The 26,526-nt window shown below is 42.9% G+C and overlaps 1 protein-coding gene across 3 annotated transcripts in view; it reads left to right on the top strand.

Annotated features, from left to right (window-relative positions):
• GPD2 (glycerol-3-phosphate dehydrogenase 2) overlaps positions 1 to 26,526 on the top strand; it is a 225,225-nt gene that overhangs the window by 75,198 nt on the left and 123,501 nt on the right. Inside the window, exon 1 of one of the 3 annotated variants that reach the window (XM_020910463.2) lies at positions 5,040 to 5,411. The exons of 1 other annotated variant lie outside the window; for it this stretch is intronic. The gene's annotated coding sequence lies outside the window, so the exon portion shown is untranslated. Of the gene's footprint in view, positions 1 to 5,039; positions 5,412 to 5,885; positions 6,074 to 26,526 lie in introns of those variants that run through there. One more of the 3 variants, XM_020910461.2, reaches the window with a different exon arrangement.

Below are 26,526 nucleotides of genomic sequence, written 5' to 3'. Positions count from 1 at the left end.
CGTTTAGAGTTATTAACATACTGTGCCGAAAGTGTTTGTCTTATGTACCCTGCTCACTTGCTCAGTGGTGTCTTGACTCTTTTTGACTCATGGACTGCAGCCTGCCAGGCTTCTCTGTCCATGGGACTTCCCATCAAGAATACTGGAGTAGGTAGCCATTTCCTACTCGAGGGGATCTTCCTGACACAAGGATCAAATCTGCACCTCTGCTGTCTCCTGCATTGGCAGGTGGATTCTTTACCACTGAGCCACCTGGGAAGCATCGGATGGGCAAAGTACTGAAGCTGAAGCTCCACTCCTTCAGCCACCTGATATGGAGAGCCAGCTCACTGGAAAAGACCCTGGTGCTGGCAAAGATTGAGGGAAGGAAGAGAAGGGGTGACAGTGGATGGGATGATCAGATAGCATCATTGACTCAATGGACATGAGTTTGAGCAAACTCTGGGAGATAGTAAAGGACAGAGAAGCCTGATGTGCTGCAGCCCATGGGGTCACACAGAGTCGGAAATGACCGAGTAACTGAACAATAATGGCCCCATTCAATCCTTAGAGTCCATAAATTTTATTATGAGCTTTGGTAACCAGTGAACACTAGCAGAAAGTGTGTTCCTCTCTAGAAATGGGCAGGGACTGAAAGAGTTGACCCCAAGCAGGTGATGAATGATCATAAAAAGTGTGTAACAGAATCACCAATGGAAGGTTCCCCATGCTAGAGAAAGGTCACCCCCTGGGTTTAAGTTGTCTAAGCAGCTGACTGAGGAAGGGAAGAACTTCTTACTTGTATTGTTACACTAGAATATAGAGAATAACCCAGATTTACCTGACAACACTATAAAAGCAAGATAAATTAATGGCAGGCAAATTTAGATTTTGTTTGGATAGGAAGGAATGAAAAGGGAAAAGCTTTTCAAATTTTGGTAGCTAAGTGAGCCTGAAAACCTATGATAGTCCTGAAGTTTTCACAGGCACAGGAAGAACGAGGTGGCACTAAAGTTACTTGACACCTTCAATCTGAAAGATAGTAAACATAGTTTCATTCCAAATGCTGAGTCATGTTTATGAGGACAAGGAGAAACACTTAAGACTCTAATTCTCCTGAGGTACTGGTCAGATCAGTAGATCTTCTTCTGCTGAAATAATTACTTAATGTTTTTAAATTTAGTTCTAAGTGCTACATCCTCGTACATTCTCAGTTTTCTCCCTTTTTTAATTCTCAACGTGTTTGTTTGGTTTTAATTCCATAGAAGCTGTAGCAAGTGTATGTGTGTAGGAAAGATGTTTTTAAGTATTGTTTGTGTATCTAACTTAATACTTAATTCTGAAGAGTAATTCCTAAATGAATGGTTATTGCCCTCCTCCCCACAAAATTATCTTAAAAATGAAAAGAAATTGCTTAGGCATATGGGAAATTACATTGTATTAGATACATCAATCAGCAGCTAAATTCTTTCAGTGGAATTCTTATCATAATAAAGAAGACACAGGGGCAGAGATAGAGAGGTGGAAAGCTACTTTCAGTCAGTACGTTGGTTCAGTCGCTCAGTTATATCCAACTCTTTGCGACCCCATGAATCGCAGCACTCCAGGCCTCCCTGTCCATCACCAACTCCCAGAGTTTACTCAAACTCATGTCCATCGAGTCGGTGATGCCATCCAGCCATCTCATCCTCTGTCATCCCCTTCTCCTCCTGCCCCCAATCCCTCCCAGCATCAGGGTCTTTTCCAATGAGTCAACTCATTGTATCAGGTGGCCAAAGTATTGGAGTTTCAGCTTCATCAGTCCTTCCAATGAACACCTGGGACTGATCTCCTTCAGGATGGACTGATTGGATCTCTTTGCAGTCCAAGGGACTCTCAAGAGTCTTCTCTAATACCACAGTTCAAAAGCATCAATTTTTCGGCCCTCAGCTTTCTTCACAGTCCAACTCTCACATCCATACATGACCACTGGGAAAACCATAGCCTTGACTAGACAGACCTTTGTTGGCAAAGTCATGTCTCTGCTTTTTAATATGCTATCTAGGTTGGTCATAACTTTCCTTCCAAGGAGTAAGCGTCTTTTGATTTCATGACTGCAATCACCATCTGCAGTGATTTTGGAGCCCCCCAAAATAAAGTCTGACACTGTTTCCACTGTTTCCCCATCTATTTCCCATGAAGTGATGGGACCAGATACCATGATTTTAGTTTTCTGAATGTTGAGCTTTAAGCCAACTTTTTCACTCTCCTCTTTCACTTTCATCAAGAGGCTTTTTAGTTCCTCTTCACTTTCTGCCATAAGGGTGGTGTCATCTGCATATCTGAGGTTATTGATATTTCTCCGCGGCAATCTTGATTCCAGCTTGTGCTTCTTCCAGCCCAGAGTTTCTCATGATGTACTCTGCATATAAGTTAAATAAGCAGGGTGACAATATACAGCCTTGATGTACTCCTTTTCCTATTTGGAACCAGTCTGTTATTCCATGTCCAGTTCTAACTGTTGCTTCCTGACTTGCATATAGGTTTCTCAAGAGGAAGGTCACGTGGTCTGGTATTCCCATCTCTTTCAGAATTTTCCACAGTTTCTTTAGGTACTCATAAATAATGACCTAAGTTTTAAAGCATTAGGCTTTAAAGGCTAAGGGAAAGGCTTTTTAGGCTAGCTTTAGGAAAGGCTGTTTAAGGCTAAAAGGAAAAAATTATTTTTATACTTTATTCCTTCTAGAAGATACTGATGGATTAAATAAGGAATAATTTTTGATTCTGTAACTCTGTCAGTCTTAAAGCAGAAAGATCATAAAACTCTGCATTTGGAAATTATCTAATGCATGTGGCTCAGAAAGTAAAGAATCTGCCTGCAAAGCAGGAGACCAAGGTTCGATCCCTGGGTCAGGAAGGTCTCCTGGAGAAGGGAATGGCAACCCACTCCAGTATTCTTGCCTGGAGAATTCCATGGACAGAGGAGCCTAGTGGGCTACTGTCCATTGAGTCACAAAGAGTTGGATATGACTGAGTGACTAACACTTCACTTCCAGTGTTATCATTAAGGATTAATTTTTTTTAACCACTTTTGCCTTGAATAAAAGTCGATGCCTAATTTATGTTGAAAAACTACAAATCAGCTATGTTTTGATGCAGTAATTGGAAGTAATTATTTTACAACAATTTCTAATTAATTTTTTGTCAAGGCTGTTGCTGAGTTTAGATGTGCATGGAGCATGGGGAAGAGGAGGGCTGAGGTGGGTTGTTTAGAAAAAGAAGATCCAGAGTAAGCTGAATGCTCATCATGTTACCTTTTTACCTCTCCTCTCCTAACTCCTCCCATATACACTTTTTCACTTGATGGCTTTCCTGAATTCCACTGATGTCTAGGGTCCTGCTTTCCTTTGATTGCTTTGGGCCCCAACCTTGGCAAGTGAAAACATACCTGAGGCTTCTGAGTTTTCTCACCTCAAAATTCTCTGGTGGCGGTAGTTTAGTCACTAAGTCACGTCCAACTTTTTGCCACCCATGGATGTAGCCCAACAGGTTCCTATCCATGGGATTTCCCAGGCAAGAATACTGGAGTGGGTTGCCTCTTCCTTCTCCAAGGCAATCTTCCAGACCCAGGGACTGAACCATCGCAGATGGTTTCCTGCATTGCGGGAAGATGCTTTACTACTGAGCCACCAGGGAAGCCCCAAAATTGTCTGCCTCCTCCCATATCCTATTCTTTCAGGGTCTGACTTGGATCAGACCATCATGGATAGTCATGGGTTACTGATGAGAACTGAATCCCTGCTGGCTTGTTAGCTGGCAAGGTGACCAGGACTTGTGGGAAACATAAATAGTAGACATAACAGGGCTCAGAACAAACTGTTCACCTGAGCATTCATTTCATATCAGTGAACAGTTATCAAACATCTATATATTATAGGCACTGTGCTAGGTACAAAAGTGAATAATAGTAGGTGGTCTTCATTTTCCAAGCAGTGAACTATCCTGGGGGAATTAGTAAACAAATCCTACTGATGGCACCTCAGTTCAACCAGATTTTTCCTTTTCTGAGTATTATGTTGCTCTTCTAGACAAATGTTTAGGATTTGAAAAAATGAGAGAGTAATGGTCTATTACAGAGGTTCTTAACCCTGCTTGGGTGCGCACCTGAAGCATCTGGAGGTTGGGTGGCTTTCAACAATAGTTCTCAAGCAGTATTGTGCATCTGAATCACTTGAAGGGCTTGTTCAAAGCTCAGTTCCTGGTCCCAGAGTTTAAGAATCAGGTTCTCTGGAGATGCTGGCTCCCCCAGTTACACTCTGAGACCAACAGATTCAAAATATATAAATTTCCAGGTTCCATCCACAGACTGATTCAACTGGTGTGGGTATGGGAACCTGGCATTGATCATTTAACAGCCCCCTACCCGCGCCGGGGCTGCCCTGGTGGCTCAGCTGTAAAGAATCCACCTTCTATCCAGGAAACCCAAGAGAAAGAGTGCCATCCCTGGATTGGGAAGATCCCCTGGGGAAGGAAATGGCAACCCACTCCAGTATTCTTGCCTGGGAAATCCCGTGGACAGAGGAGTCTGTTGGGCTACAGTCCATGGGGTCGCAAGAGTTGGACACGATTTAGAAGACTAAATCACCACCACCACCCATCCCCCATTGCAATGTGTATCCAAGGCTGAGAACCACTGTTCCACTGGAAAGACTACCTATTGGGTAGGCTGGTTTCCTGTTACTACAAGTGTGGGACCCAGTGAGTCTATATATTCCTCTGGGTCAATTATAATTCTTTGGTAGTTAAAGAAATTAGTGAGTGAGTTAATAAATAATTGGCTGAAAAAAACCCACCCCCGCGATTTTGAGTCAAACTAATTTGGCTGCCTTTTTTGGAAAGGCCTTTCCAGCTGTTCCCTGGGTATTTTGCAGTGCCACGGTAGAAAAGTTCTGTGTGAAGCTCCCAGAGATCTTCGGAGGAAACACCTTAAGGAAAGGGGTCCATCTGAACCCCATCCGCCCCTTCCTTGAGCCCCCCTGGCCTCGTCTAGCTCTTGCAATTCCAGCAAGTGAGCTGGGCATGCTCAGTGGGCAAGGTCGGGTTTGGGGGTGCAACCGGGAGGCCTGCTGCTCTGCTGCCCGGGCTCTCCCCTCCCCCCACCTGTACGAGGCTGGGCCAGAGGAGCGGGTGCTCAGCATCCCACCCACTGATGCTTGGACTTGGTCTTCCCTGCAGGTCTCCTCGCTGACAGTCAGGCAGGGGTCAGGAGGCCGGGCGCGCCTCCAGAGCGCCCGGGTCGGGGTTTGGGGTGGGGGTGGGGGAGCCGGGACAAGGCTTTGGGCTTTGCCGGCCGGCCCCAGGGGTCCTACAGCCTCCCAGACGTGTCTCTAGGCCCAAGGAAGCCTGCCTGCCGAGTAGGGGAAGCCAGTTTCGGGCCGGAAACAAGAAATCAGGTATGCCAGCCCCGCCGGCATGCAGGCGGGCGAGTGTCTCCGGTCTCCCGGGCAGGTGGGGAGAGCGGCCCGCCAGGGGGAGGGCAGAGGAAATCGGACACCACCGTCTTCCCCGGGCCTAGCCCAGCCGAGGTTGGGCCGAGGGTCTGGAGTGTGGCCAGGCGAGGACGCAGGGTAGAACCCGCAGCTCGGGGCCAGGGCCAGGGATCCGCCGCGCCGCGGCCCTATCCGGCTGGCCCTGCGTCCCCCGAGTCCCGGTCTAGTCACGTTCCCTGGGAGGCGGAGACCTTGATCGTTCTCTGCCCGCTGGTTCGCAACGCTTCCCTGCCCCCTCCCCCCATCCCTTTCTCGGCAGGGTCCCCCGCCTCCACTTCCGTATTTCCCTGCTGGGCCAGAGGAGCTTGGGCGTGAGGTCTACGGCTGGATGTGGCGGCCCTCGGGGCGGGGAGCGGGAGGAGGGGCAAGTTGCTCGGGAGGCGGGGTGTGGCGGGGCTGGGCGCGTTGGGTTACGCTCGCCCTGCCGGCCCGGGGGTGACATCCCGGCGCGCCTCGCCGCGAGTACTGGGCCGAGACTCTGATTCGGGGGAGGCAGAGACTCCGCCCCGGCCGGAGGAAACAGTGCTCCTGCCCTCTCTTTCCTCGTGCGAGAGGCTCAATCTCAGGTGTGTGCTTCCTGGGAGACCCCCCATCCCCACCCCACCCCCTGGTTATAGCGGGGAGTGGTCCCTCTCTGACCCGATGGAGTCGGTGTGGGGTGGGTGGCGGAATCTGGGGAAAGGTTTAAAATTTTTCCCCACCGACAGAACGTGGACTCGTTCCTATGGGGTTTAGCTATATACATTTTGGAGGGTGGTTAAGTGGTAGGACTTCTGGGTGAGGGTTGATATCTTATTGAAGTTTGCTGCAAACTTTTGGTTTGTGGATGCCGCTCGTCTGATCAGATCTGTTGCTCCTCTCTGAAGCAAGAGAGGTAGAGATTCTAGAAGGGAAGTGAGGCTTCTTTGAGATCTTAGCTGCTGGAGTGTGACAGTTCTCGGAGGAAATAGAAGGTGTACACTGATGAACTTGAAAGAGCCCCCACTCCCCACGTAGTAACTTACGAGTAAAAATAGATTTTGCAGGGTGCTTTGGCAGGAAGATATAGCCCTGTGAATGAAGTGCTGATCTTAGTTAGCTCTTGGTCTCTAGACTGACTTCCACCTTCTGAGAAGGAGCCTCTACTCCAGGAACTGTCCTCAGGAGTTCCGAAGTAATTTACAAATGCAAATTCTATTTAGTGACAGGGGTCAACTCACATTATACAACACTATAAATATCACGGGAGGGGGTAGGGGCAGCTATAGAAATAGTAATTTGGTCGACTTTTATCCTTGTATGAATAGGTGGGGGATGGGAGAGTTCCACTGAGTCCTCATTGCTAAAAACAAAACTTAAAATTTTGCATTTGTTCCCAAGTTTAATACAAGTGAAGTTCGTTTTGAAGGGTGGAGGGTAAGGGGAACCACTACATTGCTGCCGGCCACTTCCTGATAACTGCTGACCACTCCATAGTGAGTGAGTGCCACAGTTCTTGCTGGCCGTGGACTGGGACTGAGTGCTGGATGCCATTGCTCAAGGGGTATCATGTGCACTGAGGGGGAGTCTTACCATGGGGATGTTGAAACCGTCTTGTGTTTTTCATAGGGGGATTATGTCAAATTACAACACTCCCTTGATATTTCCAAATCAACTCTTCAAATAACACATCCGTACCTTAGTAATAATAGATAAAGATGGAATTTGGGGTTTGAGAACCAGCACTGTTGGAGCTGCCCATTCTTATATCTCACACAGTCACTTTATTTTCAGAGGACATTGTGAGCAGTTTAAATACTCTGCTTCCTTCTCTCTCCTGATTTATTAAAAGATGCAGTGGTTTAGCTCAGTAATTGATGAAAGGGCCATAGTATTGCCAGTGGTCAGTGTCCGCCCCTCCTTTGTTTTTGTAACTATATAATCCCACAGATATTTAGAATATTTGACTATTATTGTATATAAGTCATATTGATAAACAATTATAATTCTCAGATTATCCTGTTTGAGTATAAGTTTTCTGCTTTCATCACTCGAATGTAAGTTCTATGAGAGGGCTTGATCTGTCTCACACACTTTTGTATTTCTAATACCTAGAGTGATGACTAGCTTATTATGATAAAGTCTCCATAAATGTTTTCTCATTGAGTGACTGAACTGTGGGACAAACTTTAGCTGGATATAGTAGGGGAAAAAAACCCAGAAATTTTGGCCTTAGGTAAACTATTCAATTTCACTGAGCCTCAGTTGTCTCACTGACAAAATGTAGGTAATATGTGATATCATACAGGTAAAATCACTACTGATGTTACTGTTAGTAGACTTCAAAATACTGCTTTGTTCTTTCTTACATATTTTACTTTTTTATATTCAAAAGAGGATCACTTGGGTGAAAAATACAGTTAGTTGGATAATTTAGCTCTTACATGTTGTGAATGAATTATCTAGGCTTTTCCCCCATAAATTTGGTGTGTCTGATGGAGGTAGAGGGAAGGGGAGGTTAATGGCAGCTATGGTTATGACAGAAGGGAAACAATTTCCAGATTATTATCTAATTTCTCCTCTTTATATTTTTAATGTGATAAAATTTCAGCTCAGGTTTTCCAAAACTTTATTCTCTCTTCTTGTCAACAGCCGGACTCACTAGGTTGTCCTAAGTGCAGAAATAACATTTTAGTAAGAGAATTAGATTTGAGTAAACTCCAGGAGTTGGTGATGGACAGGGAGGCCTGGCGTGCTGCGATTCATAGGGTTGCAAAGAGTCAGATACGACTGAGCGACTGAACTGAACTGAACTGAAGAGCATTAGAAATTGAATATCTGTAAAGCTTGACTTAAATGAAATTTTCTGTAGCTTTGTGTAGCATTACAAGTCCTAGGTGAAGGAAAAGTATGGTCATCCTGATTTGGAGGAGGTGAAAATTCATTCAACAAGGTAAAACATACAAATGCCAAACAGAGACCAACATAAGATCTTGCCTTGTCAGTACCCCATGGTAGAATGTTGGCTATATCTGTTGCGGTTATGGAAGGGAGAGGTTAACATGGATGGGCTCAAGTAGTTGGAGACCGTTTTGTGGTGAAGAGAAGGTCACTTCAGCAACAAAGAGGCTTAGAGTTTCTTGAAGATTATAGCAGATCATCTTTGTTTTAAGAATGTTTGCTATTTTGTACTTCAGTGTATTAAAAAACCAGCACAATCATATGCTTTCAAAAATAAACTTTCTATGGAAAAGCATATGGAAACCTACATTCTGTATGTGAACTAAATAATACTTTTCACTGTGTCTCTGAAGTTTTAAAGCCCAGGATTCAAGTTAAAAATTAGAAGTCTTCATTTTTGCTACTTCTAACATCCTTGCTCTAAAAAAAAAAAAGTGTCAAATGGCCTTTCTGTTACTCTGTCCAGTTGTGTACAATAGGATATCGTTTTCATCTGAAGTTTTGGGGGAAAATTATTAGTCATTAAGTTTGGGACCCCCACACTGGCTGATTTTAGATTGTTATTTTGGGAGATAAGGAGGGATGGAATGGAACTAAGATGGTATAATGAAAGTGGTTTGAGATACTCTTCAAAATACTCAGGAAGTTCCATCAGGACTCATCACCTGGAGTCAAGAAGGAAACTTGGAAGTTGTTTTATAGAGAAAGCAGAATGTAATAAAGGGCATGTTGTCTATTTCCTTGTTTTATAGTTGTTGACATGGTGGGAGAAAGAAATGTAGGTGGGAGAGATGATTAGATTCAACTCCAAGTGAGAGAGACAAAGCCCAGCATGGCTACAAGCCAGGAAATCTCTAATAACTTCAGACCTCTTCCTGTATTACCTGACCAGAGATGGCTCTCAGGAGCATTTTAGGAAAAGGAAGAATGAGGAGCAGATGATTTGAATTCCTAAAGATGATTGTGGTCATAGTTTGTCCAAAAGTCTAATTTTATGTCCTGACATGAATGTGTTTCTTTTTTCTTGTTTTCCAAGATTTTCCTCTTTTGCTGGCAGTTTTTACTAGTTCTTTGGGTTAAATATTTCTTCCTACATCATTTCTGTATTCTTGTTTTCCATTTTTCAGTTGAAAATTTTGTGTTGATTCTTTCAAAATAAGATTTCTGATTCATGAAGCAGACAAAACATGGTTTCTGATTTTAATTAGATCAAGCTCTGGTTCTATTAGTTTGCTAAAATTACTGGGAAAAATTAATTAAATTGTTGCTCTCCTGAGTAAAAATTTATTATGACAAAATGTGTTAACAAAGCTTAATTACTTGGGGCTATCTTTTACTTTTTTCTGACAAAATAAAGTGATTACTAATGTACTTTATTCTGTAACAGTCAGATACTATTCATGGATGAGCAACAACGGTTTCATTTAGATGTTTCTAGCCTCATATTCTTTAAATAGTGATATGTCTTCTGTGGAATTCCATATATGATCATCCACCTATATGCTTCAAACCCCACGAATTATAACAGATACACTGTTTCTGAAAATGAGGTTTCTGGAAGCTACTATTGTCAAATGACATGGCCTATGAGTATGACTGTGGGTGACCCATGCTTAGAAAGCAGTATCACTTTGCCTTATGTGCACCAGTGATGGCTAAGTCTGGTTGGTTATTCACAATAGGAGAAGTTGATGTTCAAGGTAAACATTTTAGGAAACTTTTCATTAGGATTTTATGAGTTTCAATAAAACACAATAAGCTTCTAAATGTATTTGAGAAGTGATAAAAACAATGCGGCTCAGAGTACTAGGTCCTCAAAAGTTGTTTTCCTTTTGTTTCTACTGAAGAAAGAAAGGAAGTTTTGTGTCACTCTGGTAATAACCAAACTGCTTTGATCATATCACTGCTTGCTCCACCCTTCCGTGGGTCACTTTGCTCTGTTACATTCAATTCTAAATATTTGTCTTCGAATTCATGGGTCTTTCCAATCTTGCCCCATTATTAAAGTTCTTCCCCTCTCTTCTCTGTGAAACAATGCGGATTTCCCTAGATGTGTTTGAATCCTAGTGCTGCGCCTAATGCTAACGCTCTTCCTTCCACTTCACCAGTTTGAAATCCTAGCAGTCCTTGAATGTTCTGACCAAAGGCTACCAGTTTGTGACACTTCCCCTCACTTCCCCAGTCAGAAGTGCTTTGTACATGTCCTAAACCCTAACTACTCTTTTAATGCCACTCTTAACTGTCTCCTTTACTCCTGTGTATGGTGATTATCACTTCCTTTCATGCAGAGGGTCTTGCAGAGCAAGGGCTGGATCCTACACGATTTTATAGCCCTCATGTGCCCAACCCAAGTCCCTGCATGTATTTGGAAAGGGGACACACAGGCAGATACATTTCAGATAGTGAGTTTAATGGAATCTTTAGCTTTTTCTCAGGCATCCTCTTTACACATTATGGCAGTTTTTGTATCTAAAGGATTTTAGTTTTGGGAGCAGGAAGGGGAAATTGCTGAATTTGAACCAAAGTTATCAAAGCAATCTGTGAAGAACATCAGTGGAGGAATCTGCAAAGAGGAAGGTCACATACTAACCAGTGAAGAGTCACCTTTGTCAGAACCCTTAGGGCTCCTTTCTCTTCACCAACTTCTCCCTTCTTCACCTGCCCAATTAATCCAGTCTCTTTTAAGAAAGAATCCAGAAATTTAATTTATAACAAGAAGATTGATAAAATTGTTGTTTCTAGTTGCTAAGTCATGTCTGACTTGGTGACCCCATGGACTACAGCCTACCAGGCTCCTCTTCATGGGAATTCTCCAGGGAAGAATTCTGGAGTGGGTTGCCATTCCCTTCTCCAGGGGATCTCCCAGACTCAGGGATCGAACCTGCATCTTCTATATTGGCAGGCGTGTTCTTTACCACTGAACCACCAGGGAAGCCGATTGGTAAAAATTAGCTTGTCACTATTTCCAAAGTCTCTGGTTTCTAAGGGGACAAAACTTTGAAACCACTTATGTAGGATAGGTTAGAAGGAGCTTTTGGGTGGCGGTGTTTAGTTCTGTGTATCCCTGAAGTCACATTATAGCCACCAACCTGTGGCTTTGGTCATTCTCTGAACCTGTCAGTATCTTCCTCTGTAAAATAAGGTGACAGAACTGCATGATTTAAAACCATAAAAGAGAGAGGTATTTTTATTGCTCTTGTCATGTCTTCCAAGGGGAGAACACATGGGCTTTGTTCTCCACTGGACCTGGTTTAACTGTTCCTCTTACTTCCCGGAGTTTGGGATGTCCTTTCAGCCTCTCCAGATGTAGCATTCACAGTGGGAGGATACTACATTCCTTGTATCTTCCTCCTGGTTTGTGCGCATAGGATCTGTTAAAATAGATATCTTTTCACTTCTCTGTTTCATTATCTTAGTCTTTCCCCTATCCAAGGAACTGTGACATTTATCTAAAAAAATATAGATTCACAGAATTTTGACATAGGAAGGGGGTTAAAGATCTAACCCAACACTGTCTTTTTATTACTAATAATAAATAGTAATGTTAAGTATTATTTGGAGCAATCACCCTTTTCTAGGCCCCGTGCTAAGTACTTTGCACATTATTTCATACATCAGCAGTGAACTCTGTTACATCAATGAGGAAACTGAGTTCCAAAGAACATAAGTGACTCACTCAAAGCCACAGCAATGTTCTGGTCGGACAGAAACTCCCTTGAAAACTGTGTAAAGAAAATAATAGACTCAAGAGATAGTTCCGCTTACATTTCTATACTATATTTCCTTTTTTTTTTTTTTTTTTTGCTACCTTGGATTCCCCTTCTCAACTCACTGAACTTTGCCTTTTGTACTTCCTAATAGTTGATGCTGCGGTTCAACAGTTTCCACCAGTGATGCTGAACTTGTTCAGACATTGAATGCATAGCACAGTATATCTGCCTGAGACAGTATTCCTTTTGATTTGTCTTCTAGGAACTGTGATGTTGTTTTTCAGTCGCTAAGTTGTGCCTAACTCTTTGCGACCCCATGGACCGCAGCACGCCAGGCTTCCCCATCCTTCACCATCTCCTGGAGTTTGCTCAAACTCGTGTCCATTGAATTCGTGATGCCATCCAACCATCGCATACTCTGTTGTCCCCTTCTCCTCCTGTACTCCGTCCTTCCTGGCGTCAGGGACACTATTCAAATCCTTTTTAGTTTTAATGGCTGTGGAAACAACCTGCAACGTCATATCAGTCTGCTTTTTCTGCTTCTACACCTGAGTTTGTAAAATGCTCTTAGGAAAATGAACACAGTCGTGCAAACTGGAGGCACCCACAAATTTATGTTCTCCAGTTTTAGCCACAGGGCAGTTCTCTTATCTTTACCTGTTTCTAGACAGCACGTTTTTTGGTTTTTCCCCATAATTTTCCCAAACTCCCCATATTTTCTATTTTCTTTAAGCCTCTTACCCCACTGTGCATTTCCTTACCAGAAGATGATCGTTAGTGGTTAGAACAGACTAAACTGTTCTGACAGATCTGAAAATAGATAAAAGCACAGACACAGCAGACGTTTATTTCTCGTTCATGTCATAGTCTTGGTTGGTGGATGACTTTCCTCTAATTGATGACTCAGGCACCCTGGACCCTTTCATTTTGTGATTCTGCTGTTCCTTATGGCTGTGTTTTCAACTGTCTTCAGCTTCTCTAAAAGAGAAGAAGCCTATTCACTCTCTAAATACTTAGTCTTAAAATGAAGGTAACAGTTCCACTCACGTAACATCAGTCAGAAATTAGGTGCTCAGTCACACTTATGAACAAACGGAGACTGGCAAGTGTTGTCTGGCTGGGAGAGGAAGAGACTTTTTGGTAAAGAGTTAGCTGTCTCCATTACAGTGTCCTTGCCTCCTGTTATACTGAGAACACAGAGATATCACATCCACTCTTAAAATTTTGTGGTCTTTTCCACATCTTCCCTGTATCTGAATCCATTAATTCTCTCATTAACACAACTTAGAGTTTTCCAGAGTTTATGCTTTCCCCAATGTTCTGGAGCCTCCATTTCTTCAGCTAGCTTACTCTGTGAAATTTCTCCATGTTCACTTGCCTTTTGTTTTATTTTGTATTTTATTATGATTGTTATTTTTTCTAATTTTGGCCATGCCAAGGAGCATGAGGGATCTTAGTTCCCCGACCAGGGATTGAACCCATACCCTCTGCACTGGCAGCGCAGTGTTTTGACCACTGGACCTCCAGGGAAGTCCCTTACCTGCATTTTAAATATGTACAAGAATGTTCAGGATTCTCCCATCACAGTAATAAAAAGACCAAAACCCCAAATTATTCATTCCTCCGATCTGCCCTCCTCTCTTGATTGTGCTCATTCTCTCCTCTTTCAAGCTACGCTTGAAAGTGTTTGATGTTGTTTTTCTATCTCCTTATCTTTCATTCACCCCACAACTGTTGAAGATTTGGCTCTACCTCAGAGGAATCTGTTCTTTTTATGATTACTGGTGTCTTCCTGACTGGCAAATACATGGGATCTTATTGCTTGAAACATTTGTGATTCTGCTGATTTCCTCCTTTGTGAAACTGAACTTTCACTAGGCTACCATGACACTTGGTTCTCTGTTTGGACTAGTCCTTATGGGTCTCTTTGTAGGTCCTTCTGCTTAATATGTTGTAGTTCCCAGGGTCTGTTCTTAGTTCACTGTCTTCTTATGGTAGATTTTCTCTGTACTATCAAGTACATCTGTTCATTTGATTTCGATAATTTCAAGTCCGCATCCCCAATCAGACCTCTTCCCTGGGTTCAGACTCAATAGATATTTCACTTGGATGTCCCACAGTCCAGACAAGACTGATAATTCCTCTTCACCACTCCTCGCTCACGCTGTTTATCCTCTCACTGAAGAGCACCACTATCCTTTCTCCCACTCATTTGTCATCAGTCACCTAATATGTGCCAGGCATTTTTCTACAAATTAAAAGTATTCTGGTATACAAAACAGATACAGTCGCTTCTCTGGTAGAGTTTGCATCTCTAGAGTTCTTGTGGCTGGACTAATAATAAAGTTGACATAAGATATTAACAGGAGATAAATTTTAATTTGTGCATACAGAGGTCTCATTGAAATGGTACCTAAGAAGTGGCCAAAGCAGGCAGCTTTTATACTTTTTTAGACAAGGAAACAATAAATTTGTAAGAAATCAACAGGGCAAAGAAATTTAGGGTTTGGTGCTTAGTTAGTAAGGAACCTAAACAGTTTGGGCCTGAGGTAGTACTAAAGAAGTGACAAGGTTTATTCACATAGGAATCTCTGTCCAAATTCCTACCTCTGTTCAAAAGGGTGTCCTACCTCTAGACGTAAGAAGTGTACCTTTCCTCAAAGCAAGAAATAAATCCCTCATGAGATTTATATATTTATTTTTTAGGGAGACAAAAGGGATAGTTAGACTGTCCCTCTTGCATTCACCATTTCTTAAGTAGCTTGAATCCAAAATAATCAATATGCCATTTTATATGTTCTGGGGATGGCCTGTCCTGAGCCCCAACAACATTCTAGGGGGTAGAGGAAAGAAATAATAATGATTAAATAAAGATGAGACATATGAGCTGATGGAAGCTATATGATTATTTTGGATTTGGATGGTTTGGGAAGGCCTCTGAGGAGCTGACATTTGAGCCCGGCCCTGAGTGAGCAGAAACCAACTTGTATAGAAATGAGCTAAGCATTCCAGGCAGAGGAGACAACCGGTGCCAAAACCCTAATTGTGTTCTTGATGAATCTGAGGGGCAGGAGAAGGTAAATATAGCCAGAACTTAGTGAGAGGGATGAAAGAAAAGGAAAGTGAAGTCACTCAGTTGTGTCTGACTCTTTGTGACCCCGTGGACTGTAGCTTACCAGGCTCCTCTGTCCATAGGATTCTCCAGGCAAGAGTACTGGAGTGGGTTACCATTTCCTTCTCCAGGGGATCCTCCCAACCCAGGGATCGAACCCAGGTCTCCCGCATTGGAGGCAGACACTTTAATCTCTGAGCCAACAGGGAAGTCCTAGGTATCTGTATTAGTTTCCTGTGGTTGTTAAACATATTACCACAAACTTGGCGGCTTAAAACAAGAGAAATGTATGCTCTCTTAGTTCAGGAGGCCAGAAGTCCAGTCACTATGCTCCCTTCTGAGTCGCTAAGGGAGAAGCTGTTCCTTACTTCTTTCAGCTGCTCGTGGCTCCCATTACTCCAGTCTTCACCTCTGTGGTCATACTGCCTTTCTTCTCTTGTGTGTGTGTCAAATCTCCCTTCGGTTTCCCTCTTATATATGGGATTGCATTTGGGGCCCACTCTGATAATTCAGGATAATCTCCCCACTTAAGAGCCTTTATTTAATCACATTCGCATAGTCTTTTTTTTGTTGTTGTTATGTAAGATAACTCATCGGTACCAGGATTTAGGATGTGACACCTTTTCCGTGCCAATAGGGGCTTCCCTGGTGGCTCCCCCTGCCAATGCAGGAGAAGCGGATTCAATTCCTGAGTTGGGAAGATCCCATGGAGAAGAAGACGGCAACCCACTCCAGTATTCTTGTCTGGGAAATCCCATGGACAGAGGAGCCTGGTGGGCTGTGGTCCATGGAGTCACAAGAGAGTTGGACATGACTTAGCAACTAAACAACAAAAAATTCAACCTACCACAGTGTCCAAGAGAAGCTTTAAAAAGTAGGCAAGGGCCAGATCTTATAGAGCTGTACAAGCCGAGATAAAATATTTAGATTTCATTCTAAGGTTGTACAAGCCATTGGAGGATTATGTGCTGGTAAATGAAATATTACAGTTTTGCTATAAAACAGTGTCTCTCAACTTTTTTCCCCCATTATGTCACTCCAAGAAGCAAAATTAAGTTGAAGTTAATTAAAATTTTTAATTAATTTTTCTCTGCTGCTGCTGCAAAGTTGCTTCAGTCGTGTCGGACTCTGTGCGACCCGATAGACGGCATCCCACCAGGCTCCTCTGTCCAATGGAATTCTCTAGGCAAGAGTACTGGAGTGGGTTGCCATTTCCTTCTCCAACAAGAGTGTATTCCCTAAATATTAAAACCTAAGATTCTGTTGGTCATAGTTGAGCTTTGGAGGACCACACTCGTTGTAATGTGTAAGATTTTTCTTTGCCTCCCCCCATCCCTCAAGAACCAACTTTGTCTCTTGCAGGTGTCACTGTTCCCACTGAGCATGGGTGCTATCAAAGACTGACCTGGGTGCAGAAAGTGGATTGGATTGGGATCGGTGGGATTGGAAGCGGTACTCTAATTAAGAGGCTATTTTAGTAGCCTAACCAAGGGATTACAGTTGTATATTCAAACATGTGTTAAAGATGGAAAGAAGTGCATGGATTTAGGATTTGTCTTTGCAGTTGAGTTAGTTGACTGAACTTTCTGACAGATTAATTATCTGGAGAGAGGAAACAGGAATCCAGACAAAGGCTTACATTTTTAAACTGAGCTGCTGGACCATGAAACCAAGAAGGGGAGGTTTGGGAGAGAAGCAGTTTGCGTACTTGAAGGGAGATGTTCTGTTTTGGCGGTGTTAAATTTGAGATGTTTCTTAGACATTCCCCTGGAAATGTCAGTTAGACAATCAGATAAATGGAATCTGGAGATTCTAGGAGGGGTTTTCACTGAAGATGAGGAGCTAAAAGTATTTACATATAGGCTATATTTGATGCTGGATTGAATTACCTGTGATGAGTGTGCAGGTAGAGAAGAGGGCCATTGGAATACTGTATTATGTGAGAAAGAAGGAGTTGCCAGTGGATATGAGGGAAACCAGGAGAGTGTGGCATCCTTAAACTTATGGACATTCCTGGTGGTGCAGTGGTTAAAATCCACCTCCCAATGCAGGGGACATGGGTTCCATCCCTGGTTGGGGAACTAAGATCCCACATGCGGGTGGGGTGACCAAGCCCATGTCCCGCAACTGTTGAGTCTGGTGCCACAGGGAAATCCCAAAGCAAAAAAAAAGCTCAAAGTGTTTTTAAAAGGAGTGGTTAAAATGTTTTTAAAAGTTTATAGGATTGAGTTGTGAAAGTAGAGACAGTGCATAGAGACAACTCTTTCAAGTAATTGTGTCATGAATAAAAGCAGAGCAACGGAAAAGTTCCTGGAAGGAGTTACTGACTAAGGCAGGGCTTCTTAGAACCAGAGAGTAATAGGATGAGTTTAAGTAGAGAGGAAATGATATTAATAGAATGATTAACTAGAGAGAAAAAACTAATGAAGGCAGGCGAGAGTGATGGATACCTGCTGGAGTATAATTCTTGAAGAGACAGGAAGGGAGATTTAGGGACAAATGAAGAGGTTGGTTTTCATTAGGATCAGGAACATTTCATTCAGGAAAGGATGAATGAAGAAAGGAAGGAAGCGCTGCAGAGAGAATGCATAGAGAGGCTGAGAGATCTTAGTTTGGGTGGTGGGAAGATGAAGTTCTTACCTCATGGGTTCTACTTTCCCAGTGATGTGTGATGAAGTTGTGGTGGGACAGGGTTAAACAGTTTTGGGAAAAGAGTTGATGTGAAATGGCTATTTTGAAGCATCCTGGGAAATGAAATAATAGGATTGCTGGTCAGTATGTATTGTCCATTAGAGACCTATAGCCACAAATTTAACTGAGCTAGTTGTAGATGCAGTTGTTTTTTTTTCTCCAGGCAGTTTCTTTAGCTGTTTAGGTAGAGGTGTGGAGCAGGCAAATAGTTGAGCTTAATCAACTTGAGGATTTGCCTGGTAAGTTAGAAGCAGAAAGAGAGGAGCAAGGGAGTTAAGGGTACTTGCAAGGGAACATTTACAATGATGGACCTTGACCATAAGCTGGACAGAAAAGGAAGAGAGTATGTAACTTGGTAGTGGAAATTGCCAGTGGATTGGAAAAACCAGGTAATGCCAAGAAGATGTTGGAATGGAAATACCAGAGTAGATAAGCTGGAAAAAGAGAAGGTGTTCACATGTAAGATGCTTGAAGCTGAAGTCTCAGAGCTGGTGCAAGTAATAATGATGCTAAAATGAAAGGTTATGACAATGAGAGCAGGTGGCTGAGGCAAGGTAAAAGAGAACACTATAAGAGGTGAAGGGCTTTAGGAACTGGGACCTCCTTGTATATATAGGAGACAGAATACACGAAGACAGGAGTTTGGGAGGAGAAACAGCCAGGTGCTTACATAATCCGTGAATGAAAAGAAACAGCAGCAGATGGGTAGATGGCAGCAAGAAGGGATGAAGGGTGGTAAGTCTGATGACATGAACTTCAAAACAGGTAAGATTTTTGAGAGAGGATCGAGGAGAAATTGGAAGATAAATGGGGAGACACTAGATATTCTGGCTGGGGGATTTGCAGAATGGAAGCAGGAGTCTAACTTAGAGTATTTACAACTAAATTGGAATGGGTACTGCAGGTACAGATCTTTAGCCTGGGCAGGAGTCCTGGGAGCCTTCTGTGAACCTGGACATTAACCCTTTAGTCACTTAATCAAAGGAAGGCCCCAGGAAAGGAGCTAGTTGTCACTTGGTTCAGGGATGTTTTGGTGTTTTAGCAGCAATACAGCCATCCCTGTTTATACCGGCTGAACAGTAGACCTAATATGTAAGTATAAACAACCTCCCCTTGAGGGATGCTGTGAAAGCAGAGTTAAGAGGCGTCAGTCTTCAAAATTCAGATTAAATCTTGCTTTCTCCCTGTTTTCAGGATATTACCTGGCGAAAGGAACATCTGGAGAAGAAAAGGATAGATTTTTGAGTTCTAGAGGACTTAACTGGGAAGGAGGGAGGGCTGAGGAGGTGAGAGATGGGGCAGATTGGGCTTCTGGTCATGACTGAGGTAAAGGGGATTAAAGAACATGCTGGGATCAGTGCCAGTGATGTCCTGGAAGAAGCTTGGCGCAGACCTCTGGCAGCACATGTTGAAGTGGTAGCCAAGGGTGAACAAAAGCCTCCTTGGAGTATCCGTAGCCCTAGGGCATCTCCTGTTGGTTTGGTGGCCAGTTGGAGTATAAAAACCCTCCTAGGGGACTGCTCTAAAGTGACCAGAGGCATCAGGTGCTCTGAGGGCCTGTTCTCAGCCAAAGTGATGGTGCAGCCCCTGGGGGAGGTGCTTTCTCCTGTTTGGCAGAAGCTAAGGAGAGCTGCTTCTGGGGACCACCGGCAGAGTCCAGGGTGTTTAGACTCTGCTCTCTGCTCTGTCACTGGCTTAGTAGAGACCTCTACAAGTCTGTGTCAGGGTGTTTACAACCAGCCTCTTGATTTCCCTTCTCCCAGATGCGTGTCCTTTTAGTTTACCTCCCAGCACTGCTTCTGGGAATGTGAGGATGGGCTTTTAAATTTAAACATGATTCTATCATGCCTATTAGGAATATTGTGAGGATTAACATGATGTGTATCAGCTAACTAGCACAGTCCTTGTAACCCAGTATGCAGCCAAAAATATGCCTAAAAGCCTTCATTGGTGATCTATTGTTTACTGGACAAAGACCAAAGTCCTATGAAATTGTAGGTAACATCTCCTTGCCTGCCTGTTCAGTCTCCTCAATGCCTCACTTATGACCACTGTATACCATCCTGTTCTCCAGGCATACGTTTCACGCCTCCTTGTTCTTGAAAATGCAGTATTCGTTCATACAGCCATGACTTCCCTCACGTTCCCTTGGATCTGTTGAACCTTCAACATTCGAGTTAATTATTGCTTTCTCTACAAATCTGCCCTGATGATGTTTCCTACCTCCTCTTAACCCCATATGTAATTACTCCCTTAGCCCCTAGTCCAAATCTTATTTGTATCACTCATGTTTGTTTTAGAATCCTCTTCTCGAAGTAATAAGTTCCTTAAAAACAGAAACTAAATTATTCATCTTTGTTTACTCACAGTCTAACACTGTAGGTGCTGGATGAATATGTTGAATAAATGAAAATCCAGTACATATTTTAGTTTTCATATTGCCTTTCTGTTATGAAATATAAATTATATTTTGTACACATTCTTTTTCTTTAATAGTGGAGGCAAATTTTTTGATGCGGTAAAGGATGAATGCAGAAGAAAATGGGTAACCAGGTAGTTAGCATGGTAGGCAGTCTTAGACCTGTGTTCTTTTTCTTTTACCAAGTGACTTTTGTTCACCATTGCTATTGTTTTATGTTGAGTTGTATTCATTAACTTTTCCAGTTATACCCCCAAGGGAATACAAACATCAAACAAATGTGGGTTTCTGGTATTGGTTAGGTATGCTTGAGTGGGCAGCTTGCAAGTCCTGCTTACAGTTGCAGGATTGGTGTGTGGAATCTTTTAGAACCTTGGTGTTAACATGCTCATTTCCTTTTAGGTCTCTTCAGACCTTGGTTTCCTTGATCCTGCATGGATGAACTGATTAATTATACCTAATAAAGAATGACAGCAGAGTCCAGTTAGAGGAGGGTGGGAAGAGCAAATGTGAGATGAGGTGGCAGGAGTGAGTCACTCCTGGCTGTTGGTGGATTGGGAGTGGTGGTAAGAGGGTGAGGGTGGGTTGAGGGCTGGCAGGGGTATCTGTGGGGAGCAGAGCAGATTGTGTGGACATGGGTAAAGGTGGTTTGGGGGACACAACAGGCTATTGGCTAGTGGTTGGCATGCATTCCTCACCCTATCTGAACTAAAAATAAATACCAGGAAATATTGTGAAGAGAGGACCAAAAAAAAAACCAAAACACTCATATGGCTCACAGTTGTCACAGTGACTTGGGTTAACTCAGGACACAAACCTTACATCAAGCCTCTCATGGGGACTGTTTTCAATTCTCTGACTAACTGAGGTACTAGAGATACGCTAGGAACAGTGGATCCTATGGGATCAGAGTCTGACCTAAAGCGAAAAGCCTGCTATCTCCCTGTGACCTCTGGGACAGGTAACCTGTGGCCTGGAGTGAGGTCTGTATTAGAGGAGGGGCTTTACTGGATTTTTATTTTTAATAGAACACTTCACAAATCACAGTATACATTCTGTGGAAGAGAATGTTTATTTTGGGGAGAGATGCAAGAGAGAGGCCTGCCTACTGTTTTTCTCAAGGGAAGTGACAGTCTTCGTTTCCCCAGCCTGGGAGTCTGAAGTGCACTTGCTTGGTCAGAGCCAAGTACTGCCCAGGCTGAAGCAGGGGTATGGCTGCCTTTGTTCTCTCAAGGCCGTTCCGCACTGCACATGTGGGAGCCCATTGTAGTTAGGTATGGGCAATGGGAGCTGTGGACACAGATATATTTTTATATCTTATTGCGTGCCTGCTCAGTCACTCAGTTGTGTCTGGCTCTCTGCAACCCTGTGGACCGTAGCCCAGCAGGCTCCCTTGTCCATGGGATTTCCCAAGCAAGAATACCGGAGTGGGCTGCCATTTCCTTCTCCAGGGGTACACCTTATTTACACTATCTCAAATCCTCAATATCAGTTGTAAACTAGATGAGATTTGATGCATGAGAGGATGGAAACCCACAGTCACACCACTTGTAAGTGGCTGAGTTGGAATTCAGTCCAGGGGTGTCTCTGATGACCTCCATACTGGCTGCCTCCCACAGGGAGTGGTCTGTTGACTGGTCAGCGGTGGTGTCTGAATTTGCCAAGGACAGACCCTGTGATGAGAACAGTCCCAGCCATGCCTAGAGAAGTGGCTGTGTTCCTGCGTACAAGCACTGAATTATTACAGGGCAGGCTCAGGGAGAGAGTGTTGGCCTTCATCTCAGATGGTCTGTCTTTTCTCCATGTACCGTGGGCTTCCTTCAGGGCTGGCACAGTGGAGGGGCCCCCTGAGTGTATTGTTGGCTGCAGCATTTCTATGTTTATGGAGCTGAAGCCTGGGGAATGCTAAATTCCAGTAAGTTTGATCAGCTTTTGCAGTCCCTAGTTTGATTAGTTGTTGGGATTTCAGATGTTGTGTTAAACTTTAAATCCCTGAGATGATATAATGTGAAATTAACTAAATATGCATAACTAGTTCAGGGGTAGTTTAATTCAGGACTAAATAGTTAATTGTGTCCGATGCTTGAGGCACATTCATCCTAGGTAGGGTAGAGACTGTACTTCAGAATGAAATAGAGAGTTCTGTGACATTTTCTAGTTCTTATTCCAAGATTTGTAATAAATTCTAAAGGCAAACTTTTTGCTTTTGCCTTTTTCCTTTTCCTTTCTTTGTGTGGGTCTTTTACTCTGTCTAGTTCATTAGAGATGAGAAAAGTTGTGTAACAGGAAAATCACTCAAGTACTGGTCAGATGGTAGGGGATTTAGTCAGATGTCAGCTATCTATCTGCACTGTGCTCCTCAAAGTCCTTATTTTTTTTTTTTCCATTTTTCTTTCACTCGCATAGTCACACACTAGATTGGTTCTTTTTTCTTATTACAAGAATAACACATGCTCATTTTAGAAATTTAAAAAATAATACACATAAGGAAGATAATAAAAATGACTTTCAGCCCTTCCATTCAAAGATGAGATTTTAATCATTTTCGGGTGTGTCTTTCTAGCTTTCACGCACGCACGTGGGTGTGTGTGTACACATATGCTTTAAAACAGAAACACACAGATACTATTTTATCTACCTTTGTTCTCTTCATGATAAATTTTCTACTGCCTGTTACGCCATCTCTGTGTAGATTGTAATTAGACCAAAAAGAATGAATTCCTAAGCAGTCAAGAAATTTTAGAATGTGTAACTTATTTAAGACTGTCCACTAATTTCTAGACCTTTATAATTTTTACCAGCATAAAAATGTTGCTTTTCAAGTCTAAATGGGGTAAGAGAATTGCAGTCATTTGGACCCAGTGAGTGACCTCTGCTTCTGGTCCAGTTTGGATGGGAAAAATGTCAGGAGGCTCTGGGGAGCAGAAGGCCAGGGTTATGGGATCTAGCAATACCTCAAAAAAGGAACTCTCCAGATGATCTCCATCTCTTATGTGAGGACTTTGAAAGGACAGGTGGCTTTGTTGAGGCTGAGACTGTCACGGGGTAGGGGTCTGGCTCTGGTTGCTGACTGCCTGTCCTGTGATGCTGCAGAGTTTTAGGAGACAGCCTGAGAAGCAAACCATGCTTCTGGCCAGCGCCAAACTAGTGGCTAAGGAGGTGGGCGCAAGTGCAGTGGGTGAGGTCACGCCTGGAGGTCGCTGTGTTGATGTCGGAGCCTGGAGTTTGGGGAGGCTGGAGTTTTAGGAGACCTATTAGAAATGCCATTTTGGAAGTCAGTTTTGTAAGTCCTGAATGCCTCGTGGTAAGATCACAGGCTCAAACTATGGGCTACGTTTTTTGGATTAACCTGGGGTTTCACTTCACATTATCTCACAACTTAAGGTTGAGAAGAGGCTGTTTAGTATAAATTGCTAATGTGCTCTGCTGATTTGCATCAGTTGTGTGCTTTGACTGACAACAGTGCGAGCCTAGCCCACTGGGGTCTGGTGAATTACATGTGTTCAGCCAGAGTGTTTCTTGAGCTGGAATTGAAATGCATGGCCCTTTAGTTTCCAGTATGATGCCGACACTCAGGCAATTGACTTTTGCTCTTCAGTTTCCAGCAGGGGGAAAATTATGAAATAAAATGGGGAGAGGCCAGGCATCTTCAAGATTCATACCCATAAATATAAATAACCATAATTAATCATATGCAATCCTCTCTTGTCTATTACATCTATACTCAGCGTGTCAGTAAGTTTCACACAGCTCCTTAACGTCCTGCTGTGCGCTTGGTGGGGAATGTTCTGAGTTCCTCGGCATGTTGAGATGTGACCTGGGCTTCTTTTCCAATATGAGTTCAAAATCAGTTCAAGATATAATGAGTTGTGAGGGCGAAAGTCACCTGCAACATACCCTAGCCCTAGGGGGAAGAGAAGTATAAAAAAGACTTCTGCTGTTGACATTTGAGAGCTCTCTCAGTTGGCACTCTGTTCTTTGTTACCACCTTGTTAGATTGAATGGGTTGGAACCGTCTTTCAAGTGTGTAGAGTTCAGCAGATATTTATATTCAAGATTATCACTGAAGTGTTTGCTTTCCTATTTTTGATTGTGGTTTACAGTTTTTACTATTTTCTTATGTGATTTATTAATTCTTCCCCCATCTCTCCCCATTACATCCTTTTTTCATACTTTAACCTGCTTATTATGAACAGGGCTAATGGTGTCCTCATGAAAAGCAACTGCTGTTACTCTTATTTCCTCGGGAAGCATCTTCTATGCTGTAGCTAGGATCCATCTTCTTTCCTTCCTCCCTCTGTATAAATTCCATCATGTCATTGCATTGATTAGGACCTTCCATTGATTGTTGTGTCTCTATCATGTCAGAAGGAACACCTTGCTGGAAGGAAGTCATACGTGATTTGGCACCTGTCTGGCTCCCTGACCTGATCTGGAACCCAGTGCCCACATCATCCACTGTGCTGCCCCCACAGTGGCCTTTCAGTGTCCAAGAGAGGCCCAGCTTACACACCCTGTGTGTCTTTGCGTGTCTGTCCCCTCTGTGTGGGGAAATTGTATTTGTGCCAAATAACCTGCAGGGGCATTCTGTCTAAAGTAGATCCCTCCTACTCACAGACTTACTTAGAGAATGTGTTTATGGTTGCTGTGGGGGAAGGATGAGGGAAAGGGATAGTTAGGGAATAGTTCGTTAGTGGACGTGTACACACTGCTGTATTTCAAGTGGATCACCAACAAGGACCTATTGAATAGCATGTGAAACTCTTCTCAGTGTCACATAGCAGCCTGGATAGGAGGGCAGTTCAAGGGAGGATGGATACATGTATATATATGGCTGCGTCTCTTCCTTTGCTGCTCACCTGAAACTGGCACAACATTGTTAATATTATAACCTAATTATATTCTTCATAGCACTTATCAAAATATTCAACTTTTAGATTTGTTTATAGGTTTCTCCCAATCCATGGAAGCAGAAAAATTTCCAGCCCCTAGAGCAGAGGATGTAGCAGACATTCGGTCAGTCCTAGTCAAATCCATGTTGTGGGAACGAACACCTCTTTTCACCTTCCTTAGTTGGGGGCTTCCTTCAGTGACACCATCCTGGGGATGTGTTGAACTCTTGCTTTCATTATTTTCTTAGAGTGTACAATTTTTATTTTTCCCTCACCAGTGGTAGGCGTGTTTCTCATAAACCAATTTCCATCAGCAAATTTTGAACTTTCTAGGAGTGGCAGATAGCTTTTGGCCCATTTATCTGTAAACTTTTCTTTAAATCCAAGAGAGCACAAAGATTCTAGTTGTTTCCAGAGCAGAAGCACACAGCTTTTTTTCGTATATGGAATGTGAATTTGTTCAGATGAGGCAGAATTGAAATAAGAGTTTTCTCTTATCTTGGACTATGTATTTGTATATGGTTTGAGATTCTTAATCTTCATGGGAGGCTTGTGTGGTTCGTTTCATCCACACTGTGTACCGCAAACTTCAGATGTTATCTGGTAAGATCCCCCGAGCTAGAACAAAGGAAGGAAGGGGCGGGGGGAGCCCTTGAATAGATAGATAGAGCCAGAATGTTGAAAATCCAAGCACTAGAATGCTAATAAGTTGCTCCTTTTGCCTTGCTCAGAGTTATTTATTTGTATTTTAAACACGGGTTTAGCTAACTTGGCTGTTGCTTTTCTGACGGTGGTGGCAACAAGTTAGAAGTAAGCTGGAGAGCTCAAAGATCAAAAGGGGAAATTACCATCAGCCTGAAAGTTTGGAAGAAACAGGAAAACTTTATAAAGCAGATACAAGAAGAATTCAAATGGGAAGAGTCTGTGGTTTGGAGCCACTGAGTAAAGAGGTGATAGTATTCAACTGTTCCTGAGGACATTGCCCTAGCAGCATAGTCTACATTGTTCATAAGGATGGCTCCAAGTCATCAATAATTGAATTCTTATTTAATATTCTTAAGAAGACATAGTGTGATCTGTATTTTTGAAATATTTAAATTCAAAACAGTTTAGACATTTTATTAAAAAAAAAACAACAACTGTGAGCTCACATTTGGAGCTCCACATTCCATTTGGAAGGTGGAATTTTGTTATGTTTGTCCTCAGTTGTATGTTCAGTGCCTGGTACATGTTAAATGATCAGCAAATAATTACTGGATGAAAGAATGCAAGCCTT

This window comes from Odocoileus virginianus, chromosome 13 (assembly GCF_023699985.2).
Source record: "Odocoileus virginianus isolate 20LAN1187 ecotype Illinois chromosome 13, Ovbor_1.2, whole genome shotgun sequence".
NCBI lineage: Eukaryota > Metazoa > Chordata > Mammalia > Artiodactyla > Cervidae > Odocoileus > Odocoileus virginianus.
The sequence above is the reverse complement of the archived record's forward strand: the minus strand, read 5'-3'. Positions and strand labels throughout refer to the sequence as shown.